At 46.3% G+C, this 21872-nt stretch overlaps 1 protein-coding gene across 1 annotated transcript in view; it reads left to right on the top strand.

Moving 5' to 3' along the window:
- The first annotated feature begins 17240 nt into the window (after positions 1 to 17240).
- Positions 17241 to 21872, top strand: part of LOC128656996 (gastrula zinc finger protein XlCGF26.1) — a 134311-nt gene continuing 129679 nt past the window's right edge. Inside the window, exon 1 of the mRNA XM_053711209.1 lies at positions 17241 to 17323. The gene's annotated coding sequence lies outside the window, so the exon portion shown is untranslated. The remainder of the gene's footprint in view (positions 17324 to 21872) is intronic.

Below are 21872 nucleotides of genomic sequence, written 5' to 3'. Positions count from 1 at the left end.
GGCTGAAAGATGATCCTAGATCGCCATTGCTGTCATGTGCGCAAGATGTGGCCAGCGCCTTATCTCCCAGTTTGCTCGGCATGATGGTAAGCGCCATATTGGAAGGTGTAGTGGCGTATTTCTCAATTAGGGCGTCCTGCTCCATGTATAGGAAATTAGCCTGGGGGGCAATCCTGTAAGTGCCCTGCACTGCTTTATGGTGATCCGGTAAGTTTGACATCGGGTTAGTTGTCTCTGTGTTACTTGCTTGCCAGAAAGTTGTCTCTTCGCCCTGCTCCGTTGGTAGGTTGATTGCCCTTGGCTGTAAAAGGGGTTCGGTCCTCTCTTCCAGAGGCTGTTCCAATAGGACTGATATATTCCCAGAGGTTGATGTGACTCGTTCTATTAGCAATTGTAAATCCTTCTCAGATGGAGCTTTATTTATTAGGGCCTGAAACAAAGCTTCCACTTTAGCCATTTGATAGTCCCAGTTATTAGAGGGTTCCTCAGTCTGCATTGCTGTATTTGGAGTTAATAACGGCTCTCACCGCACAACCTCACCACCTGGGATAGTATAGTCACTCAGTAAGGTGTTTTCGGTTATTCAGTAGCTCAATGTACCGCGGTGTTCAGATTGACCAAGTCCAGCAAGTAACCCTAGGAGCTTCCTAGGGGGGGAAACGCTGCCTGTATTGTACCCGCCGCACCAGGCCTTATTTGTCCGTTTTCAGCTCCAGGGTCATGAAAACAGCCTCTTGACTTGTGATATCTATTGTAGAGCTAGTCATGCGTTGATATAGAAAATATAATAATTAAAAAGCTGTGATTTATAAGCAAAAAATTGGCGGACTTTATGCAACTCTCCCAGAGCTTGAAAAAGTGCGACTGCACAGAGCCGCTGCTTGGACACGCCCCCAGTACTCATACTTTTATGTATTTTGTCTAGTATTGAAACTGTATTTTCGTTGTATAGTCTTGAATTGTGGCAAGATTGTTTCACAAATAAATATTTAAAAAAAAAAAAGAAGTGGTTATTTACTCCCAGGGGCACAGCAAGCAAGGTCCCTTCCATAACCATATGGGGTTTATGACCACAGTAGCGGGTCACTCGCTTTATTATGTGCATATACCTCCTCAGTTGCCTGTGTCACTTTTGGACACTCGTTCCATTCACTATGGAAAATTCCCGTCAAGGGATACGGTTTATAGGTGGACTTTTGAAGCTAGTCACCAATCTTTTGAAATTTGGTATTGATTAGCTGTCAAAATATCACTGTACTTTTGGTGGTTATACAATCTCAATAAGATATTGCTCATCATACACTAAGCCCATTATTGGCAGTGACAAAGTGTTGCTATGAAATTTAATAGCTACACATTTCTTGCAAACTAAATATGCACAAATACATGACATATACCAGGACAGAGAAGTAGATCTGTCATAACGATTGCAACCAAGTTACATTTTGTTTTAGTTTCTAGCAATCTTTTATTTTCAGATAATGTTTTTATTTCCTTGTAGTGCGCAGTTCATATATACACAATTCATTTGTTTATTTTTTGTTACAACCTTGAATGGGCTGCGATACAGTATAGTAATTTGAGGCATATTTTACATTACATAAATTTCATTGCAATTATTGTTTAGTTGCAATAGACATTTATTTTTTAACATAAAGTTGTAGGTATCACATAGTAAGTATAAGTAGTGCCACATAATGGTATAGTGTACTGAAGATTTATATAACGTATAGTGTAATAGTTCAGAACTTGGGATGTGATGAACACGACACACATAAGCCTAAGCCACTAGGACCACTGCATGTATCGCTGACCCTTTTTATTAATATTTGAATGTGGTAACGTTTACACGCATAGTACGTACCGGAAGTGACGAAATGGGTCACTTCCGGATAGTTCACATGCTGGAACTCAAGTGCGTGTCATTCACAAACACAGGGATAACACAGAGGAGATCATCAGTAACAGCGCCATATACATCAGCAGTTTAAGCATGGAGCAGCAGCCCCTCCAAAATAAGCATATAGACCCCAGCAGTACAGTAGAGCAGGTTCCCAGCCAGACTGACCTTGTAGGAACATACAGCAGACATCAGCGAGGCTGTACATGAACCTGTCCTCATGCACACTGAGTAAGGGCGAAGAACGCAACACTGGCTCCTAAGACACTGCAGAAAATGTCTCACTAAAAAAAAAATCTCATTGCAGAAAATGAAAAAAAGTTCTGCCTCTGGGCCCCCCTATAACCCTCATCAGCACCCCTGTAACACAAATAAGCCCTCCCCTATAACCCACATAGGCCCCAGTGCCCCCTAACCCCTCATCACCACCCCAGTAACCCACATAAGCCCCAGTGCCCCCTATAACCCTCATCACCACCCCAGTAGCCCACATAAGCCCCAGTGCCCCCTATAACCCTCATCACCACCCCAGTAACCCACATAAGCCCCAGTGCCCCCTATAACCCTCATCACCACCCCAGTAACCCACATAAGCCCCAGTGCCCTCTATAACCCTCATTAGCACCTCCTGTAACCCACATAAGCCCCAGTGCCCCCTATAGCCTTCACTACCGTTGTAACCCTCATCAGTACCCCAGTAACCCTCATCACCACCCCAGTAACCCACATAAGCCCCAGTTCCCCCTATACCCCTCACCACCACCCCAGTAACCCACATAAGCCCCAGTGCCCCCTATAACCCTCATTAGCACCTCCTGTAACCCACATAAGCCCCAGTGCCCCCTATAGCCTTTACTACCGTTGTAACCCTCATCAGTACCCCAGTAACCCTCATCACCACCCCAGTAACCCACATAAGCCCCAGTTCCCCCTATACCCCTCACCACCACCCCAGTAACCCACATAAGCCCCAGTGCCCCCTATAACTCTCATTAGCACCTCCTGTAACCCACATAAGCCCCAGTGCCCCCTATAGCCTTCACTACCGTTGTAACCCTCATCACCACCCCAGTAACCCACATAAGCCCCAGTGCCCCCTATAACCCTCATCACCACCCCAGTAACCCACATAAGCCCCAGTGCCCCCTATAACCCTCATCACCACCCCAGTACCCTCTATAACCCTCATTAGCACCTCCTGTAACCCACATAAGCCCCAGTGCCCCCTATAGCCTTCACTACCCCTGTAACCCTCATCAGTACCCCAGTAACCCTCATCACCACCCCAGTGCCCCCTATACCCCTCATCACCACCCCAGTAACCCACATACGCCCCAGTGACCCCTATACCCCTCATCACCGCCCCAGTGACCCCTATACCCCTCATCACCACCCCAGTAACCCACATACGCCCCAGTGACCCCTATACCCCTCATCACCACCCCAGTAACCCACATACGCCCCAGTGACCCCTATACCCCTTATCACCACCCCAGTAACCCACATACGCCCCAGTGACCCCTATACCCCTCATCACCACCCCAGTAACCCACATACGCCCCAGTGACCCCTATACCCCTCATCACCACCCCAGTAACCCACATACGCCCCAGTGACCCCTATACCCCTCATCACCACCCCAGTAACCCACATACGCCCCAGTGACCCCTATACCCCTCATCACCACCCCAGTAACCCACATACGCCCCAGTGACCCCTATACCCCTCATCACCACCCCAGTAACCCACATAAGCCCCAGTGACCCCTATACCCCTCATCACCACCCCAGTAACCCACATACGCCCCAGTGCCCCCTATACCCCTCATCACCACCCCAGTAACCCACATACGCCCCAGTGACCCCTATACCCCTCATCACCACCCCAGTAACCCACATACGCCCCAGTGCCCCCTATACCCCTCATCACCACCCCAGTAACCCACATACGCCCCAGTGCCCCCTATACCCCTCATCACCACCCCAGTAACCCACATACGCCCCAGTGCCCCCTATACCCCTCATCACCACCCCAGTAACCCACATACGCCCCAGTGCCCCCTATACCCCTCATCACCACCCCAGTAACCCACATACGCCCCAGTGCCCCCTATACCCCTCATCACCACCCCAGTAACCCACATACGCCCCAGTGCCCCCTATACCCCTCATCACCACCCCAGTAACCCACATAAGCCCCAGTGCCCCCTATAACCCTCATCACCACCCCAGTAACCCACATACGCCCCAGTGCCCCCTATACCCCTCATCACCACCCCAGTAACCCACATATGCCCCAGTGCCCCCTATACCCCTCATCACCACCCCAGTAACCCACATACGCCCCAGTGCCCCCTATACCCCTCCACCACCCCAGTAACCCACATAAGCCCCAGTGCCCCCCTATAACCCTCATCACCACCCCAGTAACCCACATAAGCCCCAGTGCCCCCTATAACCCTCATCACCACCCCAGTAACCCACATAAGCCCCAGTGCCCCCTATAACCCTCATCACCACCCCAGTAACCCACATAAGCCCCAGTGCCCCCTATAACCCTCATCACCACCCCAGTAAGCCACATAAGCCCCAGTGCCCCCTATAACCCTCATCACCACCCCAGTGCCCCCTATAACCCTCATCACCACCCCAGTAACCCACATAAGCCCCAGTGCCCCCTATAACCCTCATCACCACCCCAGTAACCCACATAAGCCCCAGTGCCCCCCTATAACCCTCATCACCACCCCAGTAACCCACATAAGCCCCAGTGCCCCCCTATAACCCTCATCACCACCCCAGTAACCCACATAAGCCCCAGTGCCCCCCTATAACCCTCATCACCACCCCAGTAACCCACATAAGCCCCAGTGCCCCCCTATAACCCTCATCACCACCCCAGTAACCCACATAAGCCCCAGTGCCCCCTATAACCCTCATCACCACCCCAGTAACCCACATAAGCCCCAGTGCCCCCTATAACCCTCATCACCACCCCAGTAACCCACATAAGCCCCAGTGCCCCCTATAACCCTCATCACCACCCCAGTAACCCACATAAGCCCCAGTGCCCCCTATAACCCTCATCACCACCCCAGTAACACAGATAAGCCCCAATGCCCCTATAACCCTCATCACCACCCCAGTAACCCACATAAGCCCCAGTGCCCCCTATAACCCTCATCACCACCCCAGTAACCCACATAAGCCCCAGTGCCCCCTATAACCCTCATCACCACCCCAGTAACCCACATAAGCCCCAGTGCCCCCTATAACCCTCATCACCACCCCAGTAACCCACATAAGCCCCAGTGCCCCCTATAACCCTCATCACCACCCCAGTAACCCACATAAGCCCCAGTGCCCCCTATACCCCTCATCACCAACCCAGTAACCCACATAAGCCCCAGTGCCCCCTATACCCCTCATCACCACCCCAGTAACCCACATAAGCCCCAGTGCCCTCTATAACCCTCATTAGCACCTCCTGTAACCCACATAAGCCCCAGTGCCCACTATGACCCTCATCACCACCCCAGTAACCCACATAAGCCCCAGTGCCCTCTATAACCCTCATTAGCACCTCCTGTAACCCACATAAGCCACAGTGCCCCCTATAGCCTTCACTACCCCTGTAACCCTCGTCAGCACCCCAGTAACCCTCATCAGCACCCCTGTAACCCACATAAGCCCCAGTGCCCTCTATAACCCTCATCACCACCCCAGTAACCCACATAAGCCACAGTGCCCCCTATAACCCTCATCACCACCCCAGTAACCAACATAAGCCCCAGTGCCCCCTATAGCCTTCACTACCCCTGTAACCCTCGTCAGCACCCCAGTAACCCACATAAGCCCCAGTGCCCCTATAACCCTCATCACCACCCCAGTAACCCACATAAGCCCCAGTGCCCCCTATAACCCTCATCACCACCCCAGTAACCCACATAAGCCCCAGTGCCCCCTATAACCCTCATCACCACCCCAGTAGCCCACATAAGCCCCAGTGCCCCCTATAACCCTCATCACCACCCCAGTAACCCACATAAGCCCCAGTGCCCCCTATAACCCTCATCACCACCCCAGTAACCCACATAAGCCCCAGTGCCCCCTATAACCCTCATCACCACCCCAGTAACCCACATAAGCCCCAGTGCCCCCTATAACCCTCATCACCACCCCAGTAACCCACATAAGCCCCAGTGCCCCCTATAACCCTCATCACCACCCCAGTAACCCACATAAGCCCCAGTGCCCCCTATAACCCTCATCACCACCCCAGTAACCCACATAAGCCACAGTGCCTCTATAACCCTCATCACCACCCCAGTAACCCACATAAGCCACAGTGCCCCCTATAACCCTCATCACCACCCCAGTAACCCACATAAGCCACAGTGCCCCCTATAACCCTCATCACCACCCCAGTAACGTTAAAATCTTAGTTTAGCGTCTAAATCATTTTCTCAGCCATATCTCATTATTTTCCTACAAAAATTGGCGTGGGGGGTTCAGATGAGGGCTACCAACAATGCTGCAATGTTTGTGTCTCCAGGAACAAAAAGGGGAGCCCTATTTTGGGGTGTAAAGTCCCTGTTTTCCCCATAGACTTTACACAGCCAGCCTGCTCTGTTCACCTACATGATACATTGTATCAAACCCTCAGCCTACAGGTTTTTATACATTTGTAACTGTTTACTGTACACAGACACTTAAAGCAGCCCTCTCAATAACAACTGTACAAACTGCTGAGGAAATAATGTTCACACAGCCTTAAAGGGCAGGATAGCACCTGGTCACGAAGTCTTAAAGGGACAGACAAAAAACCACACAGCCTTGAAAGGGTCAACTAGCACCACACGCACACAGTCTTAAAGGGACAGATCGCAGTAATGTTCATGCAGCGCAACCTTAAAGGGCAGCTTGACACCTGCGCACAGAGCCTTAAAGGGACAGATCACCATAATGTGCACGCAGCGCAATCTTAAAGGGCAGCTCGACACCTGCGCACAGAGCCTTAAAGGGACAGATCACCGTAATGTGGACGCAACGCAACCTTAAAGGGCAGCTCGACACCTACGCACAGAGCCTTAAAAGGACAGATCACAGTAATGTGCACGCAGTGCAACCTTAAAGGGCAGCACGACACCTGAGCACAGAGTCTTAAAGGGAAAGATCACCGTAATGTGCACGCAGCGTGACCTTAAAGGGCAGCTCGACACCTGCGCACAGAGCCTTAAAGGGACAGATCACTGTAATGTGCACGCAGCACAACCTTAAAGGGCAGCTTGACACCTGCGCACACAGCCTTAAAGGGACAGATCACTGTAATGTGCACGCAGCGAAACCTTAAAGGGCAGCTCGACACCTGCGAACAGAGCCTTAGAGGGACAGATCACCGTAATGTGGACGCAGCACAACCTTAAAGGGCAGCTTGACACCTGCGCACAGAGCCTTAAAGGGACAGATTACCGTAATGTGCACGCAGCGCGACCTTAAAGGGCAGCTCGACACCTGCGCACAGAGCCTTAAAGGGACAGATCACCGCAATGTGCACGCAGCGTAACCTTAAAGGGCAACTCAGCACCTGCTCACAGTCTTAAAGGGGCAGGCACACACAACCTTTTAGTGAGTTTACACGCACAGTTTTAAAGGGAGCGATAGAATGCATCCCAATGTGATGCACGCAGCCTTAAAGGGACGCTCTGCCTTAACGGGACAGTGGCACGTGCACGCAAACAAGCACACAGAGCACTCTCAGCCTTTAAAAGGACAACTTGCACCACACGCATACAGCCTAAAAGGGATAGATCACTATAATATTCACGCAGCGCAACCTTAAAGGGCAGCTCGGCACCTGCGCACACAGTCTTTAAGGTACAGGCACACACAACCTTTAGTGGTTAAACACAGACAGTTTTAAAGAGAGCGATAGTATGCATCCACACACAAAGCACAGCGCCTTAAAGGGACACTGTCTTAAAGGGACAGGGGCACGGACACAGCCTTTAAATGGACAACTTGCACCATAACCACACAGTGTTAACGGGCAGCTCACTGCCTTCTCACACAGTCTTAAAGGGGCAGGCACACACAACCTTTAGTGGGTAAAGTCACACCACACGCACAAAGTCTTAAAGGGAGCGATAACAGTATACATCCACACGCAACGCACACAGCCTTAAAGAGGCACCCAGTATTAAAGTGACAGACACAAACGCAGACTTTAAAGGGGGAGCTCACACCACGCACACAGTTTTAATGGTACAGGTGCCACAATGTTCTCACACACAGCTTTAAAAGGACAGCTCATGGCATTCACGCACAGCCTTAAATGCTTTAAATGAATGGTTTATGGTACACACAGACTTTGGGGCCAAATTAAAAAGTTCAGAATGGAGCTTGATGCCCCCTGTTTCCGTGCAAGCCTTCAGGCTCACCAGAAATGGCAGTTATGAAGCAGCGGTCTAAAGACCGCTGCTCCATAACTGATCTGCTGCCTCTGAGGCTGCGGTCTTCAATACGCCCGATCCTATACGATCAGGCAGATTGACACCCCCTGCTAGCGGCCGATAGGCCGTGAATCTGCAGGGGGCGACATTGCACAAGCAGTTAACAAAAACTGTTTGTGCAATGATAAATGGTGGACATGATAAGCTACATTGTATCATGTCCGTCCGCACTTTAGTAAATCGGCCCCTTAGAGATGGCTCAAGGCAATCAAAGAGTTATAGAGATTTTATGGCATCCACACAAAGCCATGAGCTGTGCTTTTAGTCTGTGAGTGCGTGTGTTTTTTTGTTTTGTTGTTGAGCTAACAGTTTGAACGGTTCCCCAATCAGCCCTCTAGTCAAACAGCACCTTTGTTTTAGAGAGATGATTGGAAAATATTTTAAACTGTTAGTTCAATAAAAATATTACTTTTCAAGTTTGTGGCCAGAGGGCAGGGTATTTGAATTTCAGCGCTACATTAAAAAGTAAGTTATAGTGCATCTTCCTAACTCCTTCTAAAATATCTATAACATTCCAGATTTGTTTAGACAAAGGGGAAAAGTTTACTATCATTTTAAGGACTGTGTGCATTGTGTGAGGGTGTCCGTGCCTTTAAAACTGTGCAAGCATAATGTTATCTGTGCTGTTAAGGCTGTGTGTGCTGTGTTTGTACCATTAAAACTGTGTGTGTGTGGTGTGTGCTCCCCCTTTAAAGTCTGCGTTTGTGTCTGTCACTTTAATACTGGGTGCTCCTTTAAGGCTGTGTGCATTTGGGTGTGCTTAAAAGCCTGTGTGCCTGCTCCTTAAAGACTGAGCATTGTGTGAGATGTTCCTTTAAGGCTGTGTGCGTTGCGTGTGGATGTATACTGTTATCGCTCCCTTTAAGACTGTGTGAGTGTGGTGTGACTTTACCCACTAAAGGTTATGTGTGCCTGCCCCTTTAAGACTGTGTGAGCAGGCGGTGAGCTGCCCTTTAAGGCTGCACTAGGTGTGCATGGTGTGAGCTGTTCCGTTAACACTGTGTGGTTATGGTGCAAGTTGTCCTTTTAAAGGCTGTGCACATGCCCATGTCCCTTTAAGACAGAGTGTCCCTTTAAGGCGCTGTGCTTTGCATGTGGATGCATACTATCGCTCTCTTTAAAACTGTCTGCATTTAACCACTAAAGGTTGTGTGTGCCTGTACCTTAAAGACTGTGTGCGCAGGTGCCGAGCTGCCCTTTAAGGTTGCGCTGCGTGAATATTATGGTGATCTGTCCCTTTTAGGCTGTATGTGTGTGGTGCAAGTTGTCCTTTTAAAGGCTGAGAGTGCTCTGTGTGTTTGTGTGCGTGCACGTGCCACTGTCCCGTTAAGACAGAGCGTCCCTTTAAGGCTGCGTGCATCACATGGGGATGCATTCTATCGCTCCCTTTAAAACTGTGCGTGTAAACTCACTAAAAGGTTGTGTGTGCCTGCCCCTTTAAGACTGTGAGCAGGTGCTGAGTTGCCCTTTAAGGTTACGCTGCGTGCACATTGCGGTGATCTGTCCCTTTAAGGCTCTGTGCGCAGGTGTCGAGCTGCCCTTTAAGGTCGCGCTGCATGTACATTACGGTGATCTGTCCCTTTAAGGCTCTGTGCTCAGGTGTCAAGCTGCCCTTTAAGGTTGCGCTGCGTGCACATTACTGCGATCTGTCCCTTTAAGGCTGTGTGCGCAGGTGTCGAGCTACCCTTTAAGGTTGCGCTGCATCCACATTACGGTGATCTGTGCCTTTAAGGCTCTGTGCGCAGGTGTCGAGCTGCCCTTTAAGATTGCGCTGCGTGCACATTGCGGTGATCTGTCCCTTAAAGGCTCTGTGCGCAGGTGTCGAGCTGCCATTTAAGATTGCGCTGCGTGCACATTACGGTGATCTGTCCCTTTAAGACTCTGTGCTCAGGTGTCGAGCTGCCCTTTAAGGTTGCGCTGCGTCCACATTACAGTGATCTGTCCCTTTAAGGCTCTGTGCGCAGGTGTCGAGCTGCCCTTTAAGGTTGCGCTGCATGAACATTACTGCGATCTGTCCCTTTAAGACTGTGTGCGTGTGGTGCTAGTTGACCCTTTCAAGGCTGTGTGGTTTTTTTTGTCTGTCCCTTTAAGACTTTGTGACCAGGTGCTATCCTGCCCTTTAAGGCTGTGTGAACATTATTTCCTCAGCAGTTTGTACAGTTGTTACTGAGAGGGCTGCTGTAAGTGTCTGTGTACAGTAAACAGTTACAAATGTATAAAAACCTGTAGGCTGAGGGTTTGATACAATGTATCATGTAGGTGAACAGAGCAGGCTGGCTGTGTAAAGTCTATGGGGAAAACAGGGACTTTACACCCCAAAATATGGTTCCCCTTTTTGTTCCTGGAGACACAAACATTGCAGCATTGTTGGCAGCCATTATCTGAACCCCCACGCCAATTTTTGTAGGAAAATAATGAGATATGGCTGAGAAAATAATTTAGAACGCTAAACTAAGATTTTACTCCAGTGCCCTCTATAACTCTCATTAGTACCTCCTGTAACCCACATAAGCTCCAGTGCACCCTATAGCCTTCACTACCCCTGTAACCCACATCAGCACCCCTGTAACCCACATAAGCCCCAGTGCCCCCTACAGCCTTCACTACCCCTGTAACCCACATCAGCACCCCTGTAATCCACATAAGCCCCAGTGCCCCCCTGTAACCCACATAAGCCCCAGTGCCCCCCTGTAACCCACATAAGCCCCAGTGCCCCCGTGCCCCCCTGTAACCACATACGCATCCCCTGTAACCCACATAAGCCCCAATGCCTCCCTGTAACCACATACGCATCCCCTGTAACTAGGGTGACCATATTGCCACTTTAAAAAGGGACACATATGAAAAATACATATGTCAGGGTTCTTATGCAAAACATTTATTTAAACAGCTCTGAAAACAGCCCTGACATATGTATTTTTCATATGTGTCCCTTTTTAAAGCTGCAATATGGTCACCCTACCTGTAACCAACATAAGCCCCAATGCCTCCCTGTAACCCACATACGCATCCCCTGTAACCCACATAAGCCCCAATGCCTCCCTGTAACCCACATACGCATCCCCTTTAACCCACATAAGCCCCAGTGCCCCCCTGTAACACACAAAAGCCCCAATGCCTCCCTGTAACCCACATACGCATCCCCTGTAACCCACATAAGCCCCAGTGCCCCCCTGTAACACACAAAAGCCCCAGTGCCCCCCTGTAACACACAAAAGCCCCAGTGCCCCCCTGTAACACACAAAAGCCCCAGTGCCCCCCTGTAACACACAAAAGCCCCAGTGCCCCGCTGTAACCCACATAAGCCCCAGTGCACCCTATAACCTACATAAGCCCCAGTGCCCCCTATAACCATCAACACCCCTATAACCAGCATAAGCCCCAGTGCCCCCCTGTAACCCACATAAGCACCCCTGTAACCCACATAAGCCCCAGTGCCCCCCTGTAACCCACATAAGCCCCAGTGCCCCCCTGTAACCCACATAAGCCCCAGTGCCCCCCTGTAACCCACATAAGCCCCAGTGCCCCCCTGTAACCCACATAAGCCCCAGTGCCCCCCTGTAACCCACATAAGCCCCAGTGCCCCCCTGTAACCCACATAAGCCCCAGTGCCCCCCTGTAACCCACATAAGCCCCAGTGCCCCCCTGTAACCCACATATGCATCCCCTGTAACCCACATAAGCCCCAATGCCTCCCTGTAACCCACATAAGCCCCAGTGCCCCCCTGTAACCCACATAAGCATCCCCTGTAACCCACATAAACCTCAGAGCACCCTATAACCTACATAAGCCCCAGTGCCCCCTATAACCATCATCAACACCCCTATAACCAGCATAAGCCCCAGTGCCCCCTATAACCATCATCAACACCCCTATAACCAGCATAAGCCCCAGTGCCCCCCTGTAACCCACATAAGCACCCCCGTAACCCACATAAGCCCCAGTGCCCCCTACAACCATCATCAACACCCCTATAACCAGCATAAGCCCCAGTGCCCCCCTGTAACCCACATAAGCACCCCCGTAACCCACATAAGCCCCAGTGCACCCTATAACCTATATAAGCTCCAGTGCCCCCTATAACCATCAACACCCCTATAACCAGCATAAGCCCCAGTGCCCCCCTGTAACCCACATAAGCACCCCTGTAACCCACATAAGCCCCAGTGCCCCCTGTAACCCACATAAGCCCCAGTGCCCCCCTGTAACCCACATAAGCCCCAGTGCCCCCCTGTAACCCACATAAGCCCCAGTGCCCCCCTGTAACCCACATACGCATCCCCTGTAACCCACATAAGCCCCAATGCCTCCCTGTAACCCACATAAGCCCCAGTGCCCCCCTGTAACCCACATAAGCATCCCCTGTAACCCACATAAACCTCAGAGCACCCTATAACCTACATAAGCCCCAGTGCCCCCTATAACCATCATCAACACCCCTATAACCAGCATAAGCCCCAGTGCCCCCCTGTAACCCACATAAGCACCCCCGTAACCCACATAAGCCCCAGTGCCCCCTATAACCATCAACACCCCTATAACCAGCATAAGCCCCAGTGCCCCCCTGTAACCATCATCAACACCCCTATAACCAGCATAAGCCCCAGTGCCCCCTATAACCATATTCAACACCCCCGTAACCCACATAAGCCCCAGTGCCCCCTATAACCATCATCAACACCCCTATAACCAGCATAAGCCCCAGTGCCCCCTATAACCATCAACACCCCTATAACCAGCATAAGCCCCAGAGCCCCCCTGTAACCCACATAAGCTCCCCCGTAACCCACATAAGCCCCAGTGCCCCCTGTAACCCACATAAGCCCCAGTGCCCCCTGTAACCCACATAAGCCCCAGTGCCCCCCTGTAACCCACATAAGCCCCAGTGCTGCCCTGTAACCCACATAAGCCCCAGTGCCCCCCTGTAACCCACATAAGTCCCAGTGCCACCCTGTAACCCACATAAGTCCCAGTGCCCCCCTGTAACCCACATAAGCCCCAGTGCACCCTATAACCTACATAAGCCCCAGAGCACCCTATAACCATCATCAACACCCCTATAACCAGCATAAGCCCCAGTGCCCCCCTGTAACCCACATAAGCTCCCCCGTAACCCACATAAGCCCCAGTGCCCCCTGTAACCCACATAAGCCCCAGTGCCCCCTGTAACCCACATAAGCCCCAGTGCCCCCCTGTAACCCACATAAGTCCCAGTGCCCCCCCTGTAATCCACATAAGCCCCAGTGCACCCTATAACCTCCATAAGCCCCAGAGCACCCTATAACCATCATCAACACCCCTATAACCAGCATAAGCCCCAGTGCCCCCCTGTAACCCATATAAGTAGGCTTACCATACGTCCCGTTTTTACCGGGATTGTCCCTGTTTTGAGCCCCTGTCCCAGTGTCCCACCCGTTTTTCATTTTTGTCCCGGCCGCCGGTGTTCTATCAATCATTCCAGCAAATTCATCAGACTAGCGTAGTCTGCTGAATTAGCTGGAATGATAGAACACCGGCAAATCTGTGAATTTAGCTTTGTTGCGCATGCAGCATGCACTGCCTTTTACAGCTGTCTGCTGCCCGTCGGAATGTGCGACCGTGACGTCACCACATTCCTGCAACAGACGGGTCACAGAATCCGACTGATAACGTGTGCTCCACCTCTGCTTCACACTCAGTGTTTTAGGCGCCTTCAACTTAGGAGAACGCATCGTGGGGCTGCACACTGTGGCTTCCTGTTGCTGAAGCAAATACCAACAACAACAAATTTCTTGACTTTTGCAGATCTTCTTGCTGATAATGATAAGTACGTGTGAGTTACTTACTACAATACAATATTACTTGATCTTTTCCTTTTTTCATATGCAACCACATATCTTAGGCTGCTATCTCTATCTGCTATGTGGTGTTATTATTCATTTATATTATTAGATATCTCCATTAATAATTGTGCTTCTGGGGTCACTCATCAATCATCATTAATTATGGATGGTAAACTAATAATTGTGCTGCTGGTCATTAATTATGTCAATATAATTGTGCTGCTGGAGTCAACTCATCATCATTAAATTAATGATGATGATTGATGACCCCAACAGCACAATTATATTAACATAATTAGTGATGCCCAGCAGGACAATTATATTAACATAATTAATGATGATGACCCCCAGCAGCACAATTAAATTAACATAATTAATGATGATGACCCCAGCAGCACAATTAAATTAACATAATTAATGATGATGACCCTAGCAGCACACTTATATTACCTTCATTAATGTAATTAATTATGTTAATATAATTGTGCTGCTGGGGGTCATTATCATTAATTATGTTAATATAATTGTGCTGCTAGGGTTATCACATCATTAAGTATGTTAATATAATTGTGCTGCTAGGGTCATCATGTCATTAAGTATGTTAATATAATTGTGCTGCTGGGGTCATCATTAAATTAATTGATGTCACTAATTATGTTAATATAATTGTGCTGCTGGGGTCATCCTCATTAAATAAATTATTGTCACTAATTATGTCAATATAATTGTGCTGCTGGGGTCAACTCATCATTAAATTAATGATGATGATGATGGATGACCCCAGCAGCACAATTATATTAACATAATTAATGATGATGACCTCAGCAGCACAATTAAATTAACATAATTAATAACATTAATTAATTTAATGATGATGTTGACCCCCAGCAGCACAATTAAATTAACATAATTAATTATGATGACCCCAGCAGCACAATTATAATTAATGATGATGAGTAACCCCAGCAGCACAATTATATTACTATAATTAATGATGATGACGCCAGCAGCACAATTATATTACCATAATTAATGATGATGACCCCAGCAACACAATATATTACCATAATTAACGATCATGAGCACAGCAGCACAATTATATTACCATCCATAATTAATGTAATTGTGCTGCTGGGGTCATCATCATCATCATTATGTTAATTTAATTGTGCTGCTGGGGTCATCATCATTAATTATGTCAATATAATTGTGCTGCTGGGGTCAACTCATCATTAAATTAATGATGATGATGATGGATGACCCCAGCAGCACAATTATATTAACATAATTAATGATGATGACCCCAGCAGCACAATTATCTTAACATAATTAATGATGCTCACCCCAGCAGCACAATTATATTAACATAATTAATGATGATGACCCCAGCAGCACAATTAAATTAACATGATGATGATGACCCCAGCAGCACAATTACATTAATTATGGATGGTAATATAATTGTGCTGCTGTGCTCATGATCGTTAATTATGGTAATATATTGTGTTGCCGGGGTCATCATCATTAATTATGGTAATATAATTGTGCTGCTGGGGTCATCATTATTAATTATGGTAATTGTGCTGCTGAGGTCATCATCATTAATTATGGTAATATAATTGTGCTGCTGGGGTCATCATCATTAATTATGGTAATATAATTGTGCTGCTGGGGTCATCATCATTAATTATGGTAATATAATTGTGCTGCTGGGGTCATAATCATTAATTATGGATGGTAATATAATTGTGCTGCTGGGGTCATCATCATTAATTATGGATGGTAATACAATTGTGCTGCAAAAAAATGTAGTAATATAATTGTGCATGGAAAATTAGTTCTGGTTGACAAATGCCCCGCCCCTTGGCCACACCCCTGACCACACCCCCACTGGCACCGTGCCAAGTGGTCCCAGTTTCATCTCTAAAAATTATGGTAAGCCTACATATAAGCACCCTCGTAACCCACATAAGCCCCAGTGCCCCCTTCAACCCACATAAGTCCCAGTGACCCCTCTGTCACCTACATAAGCCCCAGCACCCCCCTGTAACGCTCATCAGGTCCCCTGTAACAACCCGCATCAGCCACAGCGCCTCCCAGCGCGAGATGTCAGAAGTTGAATGTAGGTAGGTGTAGGCGGGCGAATCAAACGGACCAATCAGATAATACACATTATCTGATTGGGCCGTGTCTTCAGGAAGTTACTGGCTGGACAACCAATCGAGTCTAGTGTGTTGCTAGCGCCTTCAACCTTGTCTCAACTCTCAACAGGTCTGCCGTTACGTCACTTGCTTGGGACACGGAAACGTGAAAATCCCAAAAGAGCTACCATATGCCTTTACACGCTGCGTCGAAAAAACAGATAAATGAATCACAACACGCACTGCTGTTATATATTTGCAGGAATCAGAAGCATTTAGTAAGTGTCCATTGGAGTAAGAGGCGGGATCAAGAGTTTGATCGACATTTTGGTTCAGTGATGATGCGTGAGTTTTTATACCTTGCTCCCTCTAGCGGTGATGTAGTGATATAACGGAATGTGTCTGAATGTTTCGGGGAATATCGTACATGTATAAATGTTACTATATGTAACAATTTTAAAGACATTTTATTATTCATTTACAGGAATCTCACGGTGCAGAAACACACTATTTCCATAAGTAAATAGCATATATTGAATACATGACAACATAGTGACAATGAAAAAATCCAACCACATATCGTTATATCCCTAAAGAGCCACTAGAGGGAGCAAGAAATACAAACACAATTACGGAATGAAAAATACTATCAAACTCGAGATCCCGTCTCTTTCTCCTACGGGACATTTGTTGCTAAGGTCACCGGGAACCATGCTGGAGTTTTATTGCGTCTAATTTCTGCAAAAAAATCACAACAGTTGTGATTATATATCTTTTTTTGTCCACACTTTATGTAAATGCATGATGGGTATTGTAGTTCTTTCGTGATCATTCACGTTTCCTTGTCTCGTGTTATTGACGTCACGGCAGCCATGTTGAGGGTTAATTTCCTTTGATCTCCCTGATTCCGGGTAGTTTGCGCTCGCTATAAGATGTGTTACTAACCAGGTCAGTAACGTAGCCATATAATAATGTGTGAGTAACCTTATGTGTAGTTTTATTTTATATACAGGGCTATAAAGATACATTTATTTTGTTCTGCATAGTAAATCATTACGAGAAAGCAATGTATATCAGGCAGAGGGAACCTCTGAAGTATGTCTTGTACATAAGCTTGAGCTGTGTATGAGTGAGCCAGATGGAACATCTCTATAAAATATATCAGTTAATAAGGTACTGGGAGGGTCCTGTTTGTGATACTCAGAGGGAATTTCTGTGCGTGAGTCAGGGTCAATTTATTTATAATGCCATATATTCTGTAAATATAAGGTACTAGGGAGAGGGCAGAAGCATCATCTCTCTATTATTAAATGACTATATAATTAAGGTGCTGGGATGGTGGCTGTGTGTGTGAGTCTGAGGGAACATCTCTATAATATTAAATAACTGTATATAAGGTATTGGGGAGGGTATGTACAGTACCAAAAGGAATGACAAGGGTGAATGACACTATGGAATGCTCATAGACTTTAATGGGATAAGTTAAAAGTACTATAGCAACACAATTATGAAACATATCAAATAGATATTTACTAGATATCTTCCCCAAGTACAGTGGTATATTCCAACTGAGTATACATGGGATTGTAGCTTTTTCCTGTGGAATGACAAGGGTGAATGACAAAATAGAATGCCCATAGACTTTAATATGAGAGAAAATAAAAGGTATACAGACACAAAACCTATAGTAAATGTCATTCCATAGAAAACAGCTATTTCACATAATCTCACTTTCAAAATCTGTACTTTGGGGCTATGCGTGACACATTTTTCGGTGATATATTTTCAAGGATTCTTAAAGTGATGGTAAAGCTAGGATTTACATTGGAACACATAAATGGGACTTTCATTCATGAAGTATAAAATAATTAATTCTGAAAGCTCCTTTATTTGATTGCAACGTTTGCTGCACTGATCTGCTAAGGTAGCCCATGTCAGAACTCTGTTTGGCTGAGGGGTGACGTTTCCAGATTTTGGGGCCTAGTTATCAAGCCGTCAACCTCAAATACGCTGGAATTCCGCAGCGTATTTGTGGCGAGGCTGATTCGCCTTAGTTATTAAAGGCTAGAGACCGGCAAAAGTAGAATTTTGTGATGTAAACTTCAATCCGCCGGACTCAGTCCGACACAGATCGATTCTTACGTCACTCCAGATGTTCCGCACACAAGTGCGGCACAATCTGACTACTTTTGCTAGTTATCAAAAAACTAGCAGGTACACTCGGCACTTTTACGGCCCAGCGTACCTGGTTTTCAAACCGCCACCCTGGAGGCGGCGGATCCCATAGGAATCAATGGGAGTCTGAGCATAGCGAAAGTACAAGTTCGCTGTTGCCAGATATCCCATTGATTCCAATGGGAAACGTCTGCACCTAACATGTACCCCGAGTCTAAACACCCCTAATCTGACCCCCCCTACACTGCCGCAACTAAATAAAGTTATTACCCCCTAAACCGCCGCTCCCGGAGTTCACCGCAAGCTACTCTATACATATTAACCCCTAAACCGCCGCTCCCGGAGCCCACCGCAAGCTACTCTATACATATTAACCCCTAAACCGCCGCTCCCGGAGCCCACCGCAACTATAATATATGTATTAACCTCTAAACCGCCGCTCCCGGAGCCCACCGCAACTATAATATATGTATTAACCCCCAAACCGCCGCTCCCGGAGCCCACCGCCACCTACATTATACCTAGTAACCCCTATCCTGCCCCCCCTATACCGCCGCCCTCTGTAATAAAGTTATTAACCCCTATCCTGCCGATCCCGCACCTCGCCGCAACTAAATAAATAGTTTAACCCCTAAACCACCGCTCCCTGACCCTGCCGCAACCTATATTAAATTTATTAACCCCTAATCTGCCCCCCCTACACCGTCGCCACCTATAATAAATTTATTAACCCCTATCCTGCCCCCCACTGCACCGCCGCCACTGTAATAAATTTATTAACCCCTAAACCTAAGTCTAACACTAACCGTAACACCCCCCTAACTTAAATATTAATTAAATACATCTAAATAATATTTCTATTATGAACTAAATTAATCCTATTTAAAACTAAATATTTACCTGTAAAATAAACCCCAATATAGCTACAATATAAATAATAATTATATTGTAGCTATCTTAGGATTTATTTTTATTTTACAGGCATCTTTCAATTTATTTTAACTAGGTACAATAGCTATTAAATAGTTATTAACTATTTAATAACTACCTAGCTAAAAGAAATACAAAATTACCTGTAAAATAATTCCTAAACTAAGTTACAATTAAACCTAACACTGCACTATCATTAAATAAATTAACTACAAATAACTACAATTAAATACAATTACATAAACTAACTAAAGTACAAAAAAAAGCTAAGTTACAAAAAATAAAAAAAATAAGTTAAACATTTTAAAAATATTACACCAATTTTAAGCTACTTACACCTAATCTAAGCCCCCTAATAAAATAAACCCCCCCAAAATAAAAAAATGCCCTACCCTATTCTAAATTAAAAAAGTTCAAAGCTCTTTTACCTTACCAGCACTTAAAAGGGCCTTTTGTGGGGGCATGCCCCAAAGAATTCAGCTCTTTTGCCTGTAAAAGAAAAATACAACCCCCCCAACATTAAAACCCACCACCCACATACCCCTAATCTAACCCAAACTCCCCTTAAAATAACCTAACACTAATCCCCTGAAGATCATCCTACCTTGAGGAGTCTTCACTCAGCCGAGCAGCGATGGAACCAAAGAGGAGACCCGGAGCGGCAGAAGTTATTCTCCAAGCGGCGCTGAAGAAATCTTCCATCCGATGAAGTGATCCTCCAAGCGGCGCTGAAGAATTCTTCCATCCGGGCGATGTCATCTTCCAAGTGGCGCTGAAGAAGCCTTCTATCTGGGCGATGTCATCTTCCAAGCGGGGTCTTCAATCTTCATCCCGCCGACGCGGAACATCCTTCTTTACCGACGGACTACCAACGAATGCAGGCTCCTTTAAGGGACGTCATCCAAGATGGTGTCCCTTCAATTCCGATTGGCTGATAGGATTCTATCAGCCAATCGGAATTAAGGTAGGAAAAATCTGATTGGCTGATGGAATCAGCCAATCAGATTCAAGTTCAATCCGATTGGCTGATCCAATCAACCAATCAGATTGAGCTCGCATTCTATTGGCTGATCGGAACAGCCAATAGAATTTAATAACTATTTAATAACTATTCCTACCTTAATTCCGATTGGCTGATAGAATCCTATCAGCCAATCGGAATTGAAGGGACACCATCTTGGATGACGTCCCTTAAAGGAGCCTGCATTCGTCGGTAGTCCGTCGGTAAAGAAGGATGTTCCGCGTCGGCGGGATGAAGATTGAAGACCCCGCTTGGAAGATGACATCGCCCGGATAGAAGGCTTCTTCAGCGCCGCTTGGAGGATCACTTCATCGGATGGAAGATTTCTTCAGCGCCGCTTGGAGGATAACTTCTGCCGCTCCGGGTCTCCTCTTTGGTTCCATCGCTGCTCGGCTGAGTGAAGACGACTCAAGGTAGGATGATCTTCAGGGGATTAGTGTTAGGTTATTTTAAGGGGGGTTTGGGTTAGATTAGGGGTATGTGGGTGGTGGGTTTTAATGTTGGGGGGGGGGGTTGTATTTTTCTTTTACAGGCAAAAGAGCTGAATTCTTTGGGGCATGCCCCCACAAAAGGCCCTTTTAAGTGCTGGTAAGGTAAAAGAGCTTTGAACTTTTTTAATTTAGAATAGGGTAGGGCATTTTTTTTATTTTGGGGGGGTTTATTTTATTAGGGGGCTTAGATTAGGTGTAAGTAGCTTAAAATTGGTGTAATATTTTTAAAATGTTTGTAACCTATTTTTTTATTTTTTGTAACTTAGCTTTTTTTTTTGTACTTTAGTTTATGTAATTGTAGTTATTTGCAGTTAATTTATTTAATGATAGTGTAGTGTTAGGTTTAATTGTAACTTAGGTTAGGATTTATTTTACAGGTAATTTTGTATTTCTTTTAGCTAGGTAGTTATTAAATAGTTAATAACTATTTAATAACTATTCTAACTAGCTAAAATAAATACAAAGTTGCCTGTAAAATAAATATAATTCCTAAAATAGCTACAATGTAATTATTAATTACATTGCAGCTATCTTAGGGTTTATTTTACAGGAAAGTATTTAGTTTTAAATAGGAATAATTTATTAAAGTATAGTGTAGTGTTAGGTGTAATTGTAACTTAGGTTAGTTTTTATTTTACAGGTACATTTCTCTTTATTTTAGCTAGGTAAGCTATTAAATAGTTATTAACTATTTAATAGCTATTGTACCTAGTTAAAATAAATTGAAAGATGCCTGTAAAATAAAAATAAATCCTAAGATAGCTACAATATAATTATTATTTATATTGTAGCTATATTAGGGTTTATTTTAAAGGTAAGTATTTAGTTTTAAATAGGATTAATTTAGTTCATAATAGAAATATTATTTAGATTTATTTAA

This window comes from Bombina bombina, chromosome 4, assembly GCF_027579735.1.
Source record: "Bombina bombina isolate aBomBom1 chromosome 4, aBomBom1.pri, whole genome shotgun sequence".
Taxonomy (NCBI): Eukaryota; Metazoa; Chordata; class Amphibia; order Anura; family Bombinatoridae; genus Bombina; species Bombina bombina.
Note: the sequence above shows the minus strand (reverse complement) of the source record. Positions and strands in the feature narration are given on the sequence as shown.